The sequence below is a fragment of the Rhipicephalus sanguineus genome, unplaced genomic scaffold, assembly GCF_013339695.2.
Source record: "Rhipicephalus sanguineus isolate Rsan-2018 unplaced genomic scaffold, BIME_Rsan_1.4 Seq767, whole genome shotgun sequence".
Classification (NCBI taxonomy): Eukaryota; Metazoa; Arthropoda; class Arachnida; order Ixodida; family Ixodidae; genus Rhipicephalus; species Rhipicephalus sanguineus.
Genome location: NW_023615944.1, coordinates 12,877 through 26,165, shown reverse-complemented (window position 1 = coordinate 26,165; position 13,289 = coordinate 12,877). Strand labels below are relative to the sequence as shown.

General features: G+C 45.1%; 1 long non-coding RNA gene and 1 pseudogene across 1 annotated transcript; one reads left to right on the top strand and one right to left on the bottom strand.

Annotated features, from left to right (window-relative positions):
- The first annotated feature begins 1,162 nt into the window (after positions 1-1,162).
- On the top strand, positions 1,163-2,374 carry LOC119378294 (uncharacterized; annotated as a pseudogene).
- Positions 2,375-2,425: 51 nt separating this feature from the next.
- Positions 2,426-3,282, bottom strand: LOC125756789 (uncharacterized). The gene is made up of 3 exons (XR_007414744.1): positions 2,973-3,282; positions 2,818-2,913; positions 2,426-2,746 (listed from the first exon to the last, which is right to left on the bottom strand). It is a non-coding gene; the product is annotated as an uncharacterized LOC125756789 (long non-coding RNA).
- Between the last annotated feature and the right edge of the window lie 10,007 nt (positions 3,283-13,289).

The following is a 13,289-nucleotide window of genomic DNA, read 5'->3' as shown; positions in this document are numbered from 1 at the left end:
TACAAACAAGTGAGGAGGATTGTTGGGAGGGTATGAGCAGATATGACGTTAACAAGTCACGTGACTTCCTGTGTTCTCCGCTCACTCCGCTTTTCAACGGGGAGCAGATTCGCTGCTCTCGGCGCAGCAAAAGCGCTCTCGCTCTACCAATGGATGACGGTGCTCCAACTCCTGTTCGACCACTGAAACACGCCGGCTCTGAAGAGAGCACTTTCAGCGTGCTTTTGAGTGCTCCTGCTCTCCCAGTGGAATTCGCCATTAGTTGGGCATCCGCAACAGACCCGCGGACACGGGCTGCTGTTGGAAATGGCTGGCAGATAACTTCCCCAGAGCTTCTGCAGACGCCCAGCTAAAGCTGTATAATTAGTGCCTAAGAAAGCAGTACACTCACCGTTAACTGGCGCCCGTTGCCCGTATCTGCAGCTCCATGAATATTCCGCCCTGCAAGCGTCACTTCGTGCGCGGAGCCGGCGTCAACACCATCGAAAACGCGCATGAACATGAACTGATGAAACTTCAAGACACGCAACCAACGCAACGCATTCCAATAGCATAGACGAGAAGACTGAGACGACTGAGAGAGAAGGCAGAAGCGACGTGTCACCCCGGCGCCAATCCCGTCTCCGTTTGGCGAGCAACGCGCCACAACGGCGCCAAAGGGCAAGCGCGCGATATGTATGGCGTATACGGCGACTCTTTCATGACGGAAGCCAATCGAAACACGCTTCAGGGGCGTCCAGTGACTCCTTCCCAACTGCTAACTCTTTTTCTCTGCCTGTACCTTCCAAAAGGGGTCACATGGACGCCCGAAGAGAGTCACGGTTCCATGACCCTCTTTTGACTCTTTTTTTCTTAGAGTGTGTCTGGTATCGCACTCCACCGTCGGCGTTGGTGTGCCCTGGTGTATTCCTTAGAGGTCTCTTCGATTTGGCTTGCACTGCCTGCACTAGTTCTGGAAAGTGCCGTGGCGGTGCGAAGCGGTGCTGTGAACGCGCAGCGCCGGTTCAGCGAGTGCAGGTGCAGCCTCGACACTAGCCGACACTAGCGCGCGACGACTACAGCCAAAACGAAGGCGCGAGTGCAGGCAGTGTATAGGCCTAGAACAGCCGCCTCCGCCGCCTTGCCCGATCTCACTTGTCTAAACGCTACTGACGCTACCGTGATGGCACTTCTCGTGACTGCCATGGAACTGCTCGACTCTAGCAGCGACGACGATTCTGTCAGCGGTGACAATGGCAGCGACTCCGACGAAGAGTACAACGATGTGTGCATCTTGGTCGAGTGCGCGTTGGTGCGTGACGATGCCAACCGTGTTCCTGGATAGGAGAGCATAATCAGCAGGTACCACGAGTATGAATTCAAGCGACTCTTCCGGTTATCCAGAGAGACGTTTGACTGCTTCAGTGCCAAATTCAGGGCTTCGGCCTTCTACCCAAGTGCAGTTCAAGGCTGTGGACAAGTAAGTGCTGAAAAAACGTGCCTCATAGCTCTTGTGTACCTAGGGTCACAAATATCGATGTACGCCATCGGTGACAAGTTTGATGTGACCGAGTCGTCAGTTCATGCTTGTGTGACACGTGTCGTTCACTTCTTACACGCGATAAGCGGCGACATCATTTGCTGGCCCAGTGGCGCGGAAGTGACCCGCATAAAGAACGGCTTCCTCGCCAAAAGCAAAGGCAAGGGCCCAAGAAATACTGTCGGCTGCATCGACGGGTCCCACATACAGATACTCACCCCAAGTGAATCCACACAGTCTTACTTCAACCGTAAGAAGTGGCCTTCGATTATCCTTCAAGGAATCTGCGATGACCGAAACAAGTTTTTAAACGTGTTCATTGGGTTTCCGGGTTCTGTTCACGATGTCCCGTGTCTTGAGAGAGAGCCCCTTTTTCACACGCGCAGTTCTGGAATGCGGAGACAACTATGTACTGGGTGACAGTGCCTATCCTTTAATGTCATGGCTCATGACCCCATTCAGGGACAACGAAAGCTCTTTTCCCTCATAGAAAAGGAGCTTCAACAAACGGCACAGTCAACAGCGAGTGTCCATTGAAAACACCTTTGGACTGCTTAAACAGCGTTTCAGGAGGCTGTATCTTGTAGATGCCAAAAGTGTGCAACAATGCTGCTACATAGTTATGGCTGCGTGTGTGCTGCACAATGTGTGCAATGACGAGAGGGACTTTCTTGAGGAACTTGTAACCCTTCCACGAGATGATGATGTGGGCAATGATGAAGGTGAAGGAGATTTTGACTGCAGTCTCCCAGGCTACAGTCAGTCACTGCGAGAGTTCATCGCAAAGGAACAATGCTAGGAGTACATCTTTGCTTCATGAATTCCAATTCAGTGTGGAAATGTTTTGCCAAGTGTGGTGCTTCGTATAGAAGCAATGATTTTTGATGAAATAAGAGTAAGCACTGCTAGTGTTACAAAAGCTTATTGCCCATTTTGTGCCCATGCTCATTTGCTAATATGTCCATCAATCGATCAAAGCGCTGCATGCGCTCATCATGTCGCTTGGACTTTGCCTCTTCCCATTTTTTTCTTTCCTCCAGTTGCTTTTTTACTGCTTCCTCTTGCCTAGCTCTTGAAGCTTGCATTTTTTCTAAAGCCTCCAAGAGTGGCGTGACCTGGGACCTACTGCGACGCTTTCTTTTTGATGGTGTACTGCTCTCAACTTCTGATGCTGTGTTGCCCTCAACTGGGACTGGTATATCCTGAGGTGCTTCAGAGGTGCTGGTCCTGTTGAAAGTATTTGTACAGGTGCCGTGTCATTTCCAGGGTATTCCACAAATTAAGTAACTTTCACTTACTCTGAGCTTGCATCACTGGGCAGGATTGTTTGTCCAGGCTCCAAGAGCAGCCTCGGATTAACGCTGTGTTCCTTTTCGAGGACTTCTGCCAGCTCTCTGTGTAATAGACAAAGTATGAGATCCACTGAGCAGATTAAGAAATAATCGTAACTTACTCTTCGTATTCGCAGTTCACACGGTGGTGACCTGAAGAATTGTTATCTTTTTTTTACTTTTTATATGCCCTGTCAAGTGATTTCCACTTGTTTTCCACTTGTGTGGCAGTCACGTTGCACAAAAACTCTGTGTTGATGACCTCAGCCAACTTCTTCCACTGAAGCTTCCTTGTGCTAAAAAAAAAGTAAATCACAGTTAGTAGGAAAATGGGAAGCTACACAACGTTATCCAAGTTTTGCAGTAGCACATGAACGTTAACTTCAGTACTTCGTATGTGTAGCTTTCAGGTATAATAACTGCGGGAAGCGTTATGTTGTACAGGCTGAGCGTTGTGTAAATAATAGGCTTTTGGATCATGAGGCTTCGCTAAAGGGACATCCATGTTCTGTCTTTGCAATGTAGAGAATGCGTCTGCGCACCCTTGTTTGCTGAAATGACAGTGCAATCTAGATTCAAAGATAGGGCAGCCTGTGAAATTGAAGCATATCTCATTACAAAGCGGGTGATTCATGTGTTTTGAAACCCTGTCACGTTACTTGCAGCAGAGTTAGACTTCCTGAAATTGCGTCATTAAAATTATCTTTGTCTGCTCATGGTTGTTGTACACACATAGATCTAACGACACATATATATGTTTGTTGTTTCAATAAATTCCGGGAGTTGATGGTTTGTGCCGTGTCCGTGTTCCTTCCTCTTGTGTTATCGTTCTTTTGCGCATCACCATTCTAAGATGAATTACCAACTCGCCCACAACATATAGGTTTCAGAAGGCTTCATGTAGAGCGGGACATTAACGTTCAACATCACACATGTCCTTTACAAACGTGTCCTAACATATAAGGGTACTTGCTTGGGCCAGTTGGTATATATTCATTGTTACTTATTGCGCACCACTTTCAGGACAAAGACTGAACCACACGAACACAAGCGCAAACTTACAACTGAATTTATTGGACGGACACATGAAGCTTTTATACAATCGCGTACCATAGTAACAAACAAGCAAAATGGAAACATATGCAAAAAAAAAGGGGGTATATATAAATAATATTACAATACTGATAGACACTCATGCCGATGAAACACACACCTATCGCATAACCCTGCATTACATATTCAGATACGTTATTTCCTTCTGCGTTAGTCCCAAAGATGCCATACTAACGCAGTCATCCCCCAGGCGAACAATCTTGGACGCCTCAATGATTTCGCGAGTCATCTGATTCTTGTGCCTAGCGACAACCTAGCGACAACCTCGGATGCCAGCCGAAGTTCAGTGAAACCAAGGTTGTCGCTAGGCACAAGAATCAGATGACTCGCGAAATCATTGAGGCGTCCAAGATTGTTCGCCTGGGGGATGACTGCGTTAGTATGGCATCTTTGGAATTAACGCAGAAGGAAATAACGTATCTGAATATGTAATGCAGGGTTATGCGATAGGTGTGTGTTTCATCGGCATGAGTGTCTATCAGTATTGTAATATTATTTATATAAACCCCTTTTTTTTTGCATATGTTTCCATTTTGCTTGTTTGTTACTATGGTACGCGATTGTATAAAAGCTTCATGTGTCCGTCCAATAAATTCAGTTTTAAGTTTGCGCTTGTGTTCGTGTGGTTCAGTCTTTGTCCTGAAAGTGGTGCGCAATAAGTAACAATGAGTAACAGTGTCCTAACATCTCCTAAACAACACATAATTTAAACAAAAAAAGGATACAAAGAGCTAGACAGCTAGTGCGAATGATTAAAGGGCGCCGCCTGGCAAGCGCGCGCTCCCTTTGCGAAGCGTCGTCTGCTACGCAAGAGCAAGGTAGGTGGCTCCATGCTCGAAAAGAGAGTGCGAAGGAGAGGAGAGCGAGGAGGAACGCGAGTGGAGGAGGAAAGTGTCGCTACTTTACGAAGTTTCAGGGACTTTAGGTCGCACTGTCGTATACTGCCATCTGGAGACTTTTCTGTGAAACTCGCTTTCATTTACCGTACAGGCCACAATGCAGCGCTCGTTGGAATAAAAGGATTGCCATCAAGTTTTGTGTGAAACTTGACAAGCCCAAAGTGGAACCTTTTCCTATGATAAAGACCTTGGGTGATAATTGTTACTCATAACGTCAAGTGTACCGGTGGCATAATGCCCTTTTAGAAGGTCATAAAGAGGTTAGCGATGAAGCCTCCGCTGGGCGGCCGTCAACGCCCATCACCGACGGCAACGCGCCAGTCCACACCGCCATCGTCTTGACCCGCTTCCTTGTCGATGCAAAGGTGCCAAGGAATCCCCAGCTTCCCTACATTCCTGACATGGCTCTTCCAGACTTCCTTTTGTTTCCGCGCTTGAAACCTCCCATGAAAGGACATCATTTCGGGACAGTTGACAAAGTCCAAGAGGCTTGCACCAAGGCATTCCGGAGGCGACCTACTGTGACGCCTTTGATGCCTGGAAATCTTACTGGAAGCGGTGTATCGTCGCAGGAGGGGCCTATTTTGAAACCATTAAATGTGTTAAACTGATCTGATCAATACATCTTTTTTAATAGACCCATTGACATTACTTTTCGGACATACCCTCTACCTTGCAAACCATACTTCGTCGCCTCGTTCACATTAAAATGCATCACAGTTTGTGACGTGTGACCATCGGAGCAGGTCTCAATTTCCGGATAATCGTGAGAATAACATTTCTGTTGAAATTGCTACCCACCGAATGTCCGAGTTTGGGAAGACGTGTTGTGCAATGTGTCCACTTGTGAGCTTACAAGCAATCTTGTAATCAGCACCATGTTAACGGTAGAATACTGTGGAAATTTTACGCTACCTCGGAAAATATTTTATCGTTTGAAAACATTCCGATTTCTTGTCTCTTTATTAGAGAACGAGATTGCTGCATTATAATTCGTGCGACAGCTTTTTCAGAGCAACATGCGCACAGTATTCATCGCGAGATCGAGCTACAGGTGGCAGCACCGTTGCCGCGCTAGTGTGGATAGGCGGTTGTCGGCGCGTATACAAACGCACACAAGAACGCTTCGTTGTGAGCGATTTGACCCGATTTCCGGCAAACAAAATGCGTTGACTGCAGCTTTCTGGTAATATGTGCGCTCTTCATTCCCGAATTAATGCACGAAGCGCGCCGAACGTCACTATTACTTGTGAGACATACCCAGGAATTTGGGACATCGCTTTTAGTTCACCTTTTTTCACACCACGTGGCGTACGGACCTGCAACGTTCAAAATTCGTTCGATGACGCTTGCCGTAGTCGCGCGAATCGAGAAAACCACAATACATAAAAAAAAGCACGACGACGATATCCGCTACAAGCAGCGAGCGCCAACCTAAATCGACGACTGATAACCGCAGCGCATGCAACGAGCGGCCGGTTGGGCTGCTCGACCGTGAATCAGCAGTTCTGTTGCAATGAAAGGACGCTTACATGTGGCTTGGCTGCGCTTGATAAAGACGAACTCTCGAAAGAGCGTGCTGCCCTTCTTCGCATCCCCTGCCTCTTCAATATATTTCGTCCGATTATATTGTTGTTGGCTCCCACGGGTTTCTTAAAAGTTCTAAAGCAAGAACGTCCTTTAGCACTGCTGTTTTTGTAGTGTGAAAAAACCTAACTTCCAGAAAATAATACAAGCTTGTGAGGCGGTGACGGCGATCGCGGGTTTCAAAATGTGTAGGCAGACGCTTGCCGTCCCTAATTTCAGTTGGTCTCAGCTTTTACAAGACGTCTTGCCGTGTTATATTCGCTGCCCACAGACATTTTCTTTAAAGCTCAATTACCAGCAGAGGTAAAGCAACAATACCTTTGCAAGCACAATATTGTTCAATGATCTTCTTAAAAAGAATCATTTTAATAAAGTCACCTTAGTTTCAACAGCGCCCCTAACAAGCCCTCGCGGCTATGCGCCCGTGTGTCTGAGAAAAACAATAAGGCCGCCTGTGACATACAGCATGTAAAACCGTATTGCCCATGCGTAGTTGGGGTGGTTTACGAAATACCCCTCAGCTGTGGTAGGACATACATCGGCCACACTGGTCGATGTTTAAATATCCCATTAATGGAACATGAAGCCTCCCTTAGCAATGTATCTGGTTTACACTTGCCTTCGCACTGCAAGTCCTGCGCATGCGCGCCCCAGTTTTTCGAAACCAGGGTGCTTGGGAAAATTCGAAACCAGGTGGCCAGAGAATTGCTGGAGGCTTTTTGCATAAATAAGAAGGGTGTCCAATGTGTTAGTGTGCCTTCCTTGAATTTATATCGCAACGAATTGCACTTTTTAGACAAGTCTTGATAACTCAAAGTAGGTTGTCATTCTGTTAGCGTGATTCTCAATGTGACTCGCCCATGCGCGTGAAGCTACCTGGAATGCAATGTTCTTTCCAATAAAGCAGTTTTTAGTTTGGCACCAGTCCTGTCATTTCTTGTCCTCGTTCCTTTGTGCCTCCAAATTTTTGTCAGACGATGCACCAACTAGCCCAAGAACGCGTTTTAGTCGATAACTAAAGACGCCGGAAATCACCGACTTAATTATGCTCATGACATGCTACCCAGGCCGCGTTTCCCTCTCCGCTAAGGGTTGGTGAAAGAGGGATGAAACAGATTAGACTGATATAAAGTATATCGTGAAACCCGCCTTCTTGTTTGCCTATGCTGATCTGCAACCCTTCAGGGCGGTCTAGTGAGTAAGGTCTAGTGACTGCTGACCCGCAGGTCGCGGGATCGAATACCGGCCGCGGCGGCCATATTTTCGATGGAGACGAAAACGCTAGAGGCCCGTGTACTTAGATTTAGGTGTATGTTAAAGAACCCCAGGTTGTCGAAATTTCCGGAGCCCTCCACTACGGCGTCTCTCATAATCATATCGGGGTTTTGGGACACTAAACCCCAACAATTATTATTATTATATTATGCTGATCCGTAGAATTGCAGGAGGTCGCGGCTTGAAACCCGGTTCTTGCGGCCAGTTTTATTCTGGACAAAATAGCTTGTTTCTATTTTTACATGGTAAAGTTCGTTAAAAAGTCTCTCGTCAGGACACATTTAATATTTTCATTACGAGTTGAAATCTTTTGCTTATGTTAGCAAGTGACGTGGAAGGTTCTCGAAAAGCCATTTTATGTTTATTCTCTGTGTCGTGCCTTTTTTTACCGATAGACAACGCAGGCGTTGTTTCTCAAATAGTGGATTACACTGAAAGTTGTTAAAGGCAAGCTGAGCAACCTTCCACGAATATCTTTTTTTTAGTCAATTAGTTCACTGTTGAGCGTGAAAAAGCGCGCCGAGAGGGGACAGAAAACGAAAAGAAGCACACATACACATCGCTAGTGTGTGTGCAACTCTTACAATAGCGGGGTGTACCCACTATTATAACAGTTGCAAGGCATTGAACTGCCCTGTTACCGTGCTGCCAGAAGGTAAACGTTGCTGTCAACGCAGGCCTTGTCCGCCTCGGTGGAGCAGTATATATGGTGCTCGGCTGCTAACCGGAAGGTCGCGAGTTCGATCCTGGCCGCGGCGGTCGCATTTTGATGAGTGCGAAATGCTAGGGGCCTGTGTATTGTGCGATGTTAGTGCACGTTAAAGAACACCGAATGGTCAAGTATTCCGGAGCACTCCACTACGGCGTCTCTCATAATCATATCGTGGTTTTGGGACGTTAAATCCCGGATATTATTAACGCAGGCCTTACCTATACCACTGCGATGGTCTGCAAGTCTGCAAGCGGAGTTCTTTCCCTGCATTTCGTTACGTACCGTGGGCAATGTACATACTCTGTTTTTCTTACGTGATGAGCCCCACTTTTTTTCTGTGTTGGTTCGTGGCGCTTCTAGAGTGGCCGCATTGAGCTTCTCGCAATGGGAGCTTAACTGAAGCCACGTGCTGCAGTCAATGACGCTGAAATCAGTGTGTTGCAGTGCGCGACTCACATCTCGCAGAAAGTGTGACCCCCTTCTTAAAGACATGGCCTACTTTTTGATTATTTTCATACTTAGACACGATATTCGCCTGCTAAGTGACGGACCGAATTTGTCAGAAATCTTATATGATGAAATTCTTCGGTTTCCTCGCACCACTCATTGCCATCGTCTCAATCGTACAGTAACGCCAATAAACACTAGAGGGTGCTAAGTAATATCATTAATTAAGAGGGCAGTGTTGTATGGCTTGTGATTTTCAAAGCTCCTAGTGACCCGGTGAGCTTGGAAGCGTGGGCTCGTGCCATGCCAAGGAAAGATCGAAAGCGCACGCCTCGTGACTACGTTTGCGAGAAGAACTTCTCGTAGACTAAGGCCTATCATTCGTATAAAAAAAAAAACGCACTGGGCCCCTTATGCATTAGACTAAGACGACTCGAAGGTGAAAGTTTTCTTCTTGCCGTCATTCGATGTGTCTGTTCTGCCCCACCCTCGTGTAAAAGCTTTCTGCAACGTGGTTTTGCACTGCCTCTGTAATTGGCCAACCGATTACAGACGCAGTGCAATGCGACAAGGTCCTGTGATGAAGTCACGTTATGTGACGTCATCATGCCGTCATAATTACGTGATCTTCGGAATGTGTGACGTCATAATAACGTCCCATCGTCATGTCATCACCTGATGATTTTTGTTGACGCCGCCAACGCCGTGGAAGCAATTGGCTGATAAAGTGTGACGCTGCTGAGTAGCGAGGTCGCGTGTTCTATTCCCTGCCACGGCGGTCGTATTCCGGCGGGGACGAAATGCAAGAGCACATACTTACTTAGGTCTGCTAGATGCACGTTCTAGACCCCCGGGTGTTTAAACCTATCACAGAATCTCCCACTGCGGCTTGGCGATAATGACAATGGGGTTATGGCACATAAAGACCCTTAAAGTATTATTGTTTACGTAGGCCGCTTGGGGGCAACAAAAATAATGCATGAAAAACAACCTCGTACACACGCGTCATCATTAATGCGGGAGTGTCACGCACAGAGTTCTGCCTAAATTAATATTTTGCATGTCCCATCACAAGCATCTGCTTATCAATAATTAGGAAGTATCCATGTGAATGCGCACATGGATACTTCGGAATTACGCATGTTCTTGCCGCAGGATAAAAAAAAATCGAGATATAAAGGTCTTGCTTGCTTTATTCGCTAGGCCATCTTCTGGGGCTGCTGTCGCATCCCAAAAGCTACAGCGCAGTGTGTCCGTATTTTGGCGGTGTCTGTATTTTGGCGGTGTACAAGTAAAGAAATGGCTCCACCAGGTCTCTGTATATATATATATTTTTTTGCAGTGAGATTACAAGTTGTGATATCCACAACCCGACTAGACGCTTAATACGAGTGCGGTTTAAACCGATGCACCATGGAGAAAACAATAAAACAGGTTGAATATAAATGCTTCAAGCTTTCATTTCTGGTAATTCAATTTACATAAACCAACACTCTACCAGTTTCACGCCTTAGTAACACTACTACTACTACTAATAATAATAATAATAATAATAACCAATCAATCAATCAATCAATCAATCAATCAATCAATGATTTATTTAACGTGCCCAGGAACAACCGTAAGGTCTTTGTGCTGGCGCACGCAAAAAAACAATAAAAATAAACAATACAATACAGACAGTTTTCAGAAATAAAAAGAGCAAAAACACGTAGACAAGGAGAAATGAACACAAAAGGGGAGGAGCAAAATAAGACAACACGAGAAATATTGACGGGGCATAAAAAATTAGATTGCATATATACAACTATGTGGAAAGACTGAGAAGGGAAGACTTTGTACATTGTGCCACACTATGTCAAAACAGTGCAAAGCTCGGATAAAAACAATGATTGTGGGCTATGAAAAACGTCAAGATCAAGAAAATTAACATTATAGAGACTTTGTATTCTGTGAACGGTAGAGTGTGGGAAGAAGCAGGCGGGTACATTAAACGGTCTGTTCTCTCTGGTTAACTTACGCGGAATTCGAAAATTTACACAATTGAGAAGTACAGGGCAGGATATGATACCATGGACTAGCTTGTAAAGAAATAAGAGATCAGAGCGATTTCGTCGGCAGTGAAGTGATGGCAGTGATAATAATTCAGCAGTATTTGAACGAGATCCAGAGTCATTTTTAGCGAAGCGATGGTTATATATGCTGAGGAATTTTTTCTGGACTCGTTCAATGGTGTTACCGCTGGATTGAGCAATGCCATTCCATATCACGGACGCATACTCAAGTTGTGGAAGACATATTGCCGTGTACAATTTGTGTAGGGCCATGGGAGACCTGAATTCTCGAGCTATTCTACAAACACATCCGAGAGAACGAAGGCCCCGCATAGCAGCCCGCTTAACCTGAGCAGAAAAGTTTAACGCGCTGTCAACAACACCAAGATCACTGATCTCATAAACCTTGCATAGGGACACAGAATTGACAGAGTATTGAAATGACACGCTAGATGTTTTGCGAGTGATAGACATGAATTTTGTCTTCGAGGTATTCAGAGAAAGGTTATTACCGTTGCACCATTCGGAAAAAGAGCGCAAGTCTGACTGCAGCAAGCGACAGTCGTTAACTGAATGAATTTCCTTAAAAATCTTGATGTCATCGGCATACATGAGGAAAGAAGAATTACGAATGGCTAAAGAAACATCATTAATGTAAATTAAAAATAGGAGTGGGCCTCATACCGACCCTTGAGGGACCCCACTAGTCACTTTATACAAAGAAGACGTTTGGCCATTTACGGCTACATAACAATATCTATTGAGCAGATAGCTCTGCAGGAGATTCACAACTGACAAGTCAACATCAAAGTGCGCAAGTTTAACCATAATCAGTGTGTGGCTGACTACGTCAAAAGCCTTGCTCAGGTCACAGTAAATTACGTCAACCTGTCCTCTCTGAGAAGTAGGTGTGGAGATCTGCGTCATGAAACTAGCAAGATTTGTGGTAGTTGAGCGGCCAGCGAGAAAACCATGTTGATTAGGAATCAATGAGTTTTTCACACTAAAAGACAATATGTTGTGAAGAGCCAGCTCGAAGATCTTTGATGTGGCACATAGTAGAGAAATCGGGCGATAATTAGAAGCATCTGTTTTAGAGCCCGACTTAAATACTGGAAAAACACGAGCAGTTTTCCACATGCTAGGAAATGTGGAAGTGTCCAGGCAGTTATTAAATATCGTAGTCAGTACTGGGACAAATATACTACCATAAGCTTTTAGTATGGCGGAGGGGATGCCATCTGGCCCACATGATAAGGATGGTTTTAAGCGCTTAATGCATTCGCAGATAAGATTTTCATCCAGCGACAAAGCACTGGATGAGCTAACCGCCTTGGGCTGTTGTCTGATATCAGTGCTAGAGTCTGAGGCCTTATAAACGGATGAGAAATGCGTGGCAAAACAGTCAGCGATGGCATGCACTTCTACCCCATTTGAGTCCAGTAGTCTGAAGGACTCTCCGCTTTTGCTAGACCGTTTACGTACATACTTCCAAAACTCAGCCGGCCTGTCAGAGGCGCTTTTTTCTAAGAATTCAATATACGAACTATGATCCCGTTTATATAGGCGTTAAGAGAGAGTTCGAAGGAAGCTGAACTCTTCCTTCCAGTCGCTGGATGGAGAACATTTAGATTTCCTGTGTGCGTGATCTTTGTGCTTGAGTGCACTGATAAGTTCAAATGAGAACCAGTGGGGATATTTACGTTGTTTAGGTGTATATTGGGGAATAAAGTTACGCATGCTGCTCAGTACAAGCTCCGTAAACCGATCAACCTGGTCATCAACATTTGGTTTGTCAGTAACCTGTGACCACTCAACGGTGGACAAGTGATGATAGAGGCCCGTGTAATCACCTCGCTTGAAGGCAAATCTTGGAGATTTGTTTACGTAACTGCTGAAGCTCGTTGTTTCGGCTCATGCGGATAATCTTACGTTAAGTGGTGGGTGGAATTTGTCCGGACGTACAAGAGAGATGTCGGAGCGGGAAACTTCAAGGGGTTGATCGTTTGACACACACAGGTCTAAGACGTTGCCACTGTAATTGACGACCGAGTTATGTTGCAGTAATAATAATGTTGCAGTATGTTGCAGTAATAATAATAATAATAATAATAATAATAATAATAATAATAATAATAATAATAATAATAATAATAATAATAATAATAATAATAATAATAATAATAATAATAATAATAATAATAATCAATCAATCAATCAATCAATGATTTATTTAACGTGCCCAGGAACAACCGTAAGGTCTTTATGCTAGCGCACGCAAAAAAAAAACAATAAAAATACAATAATACAATAAAATACAAAATACAAAATACAATAAAAAACAATACAATA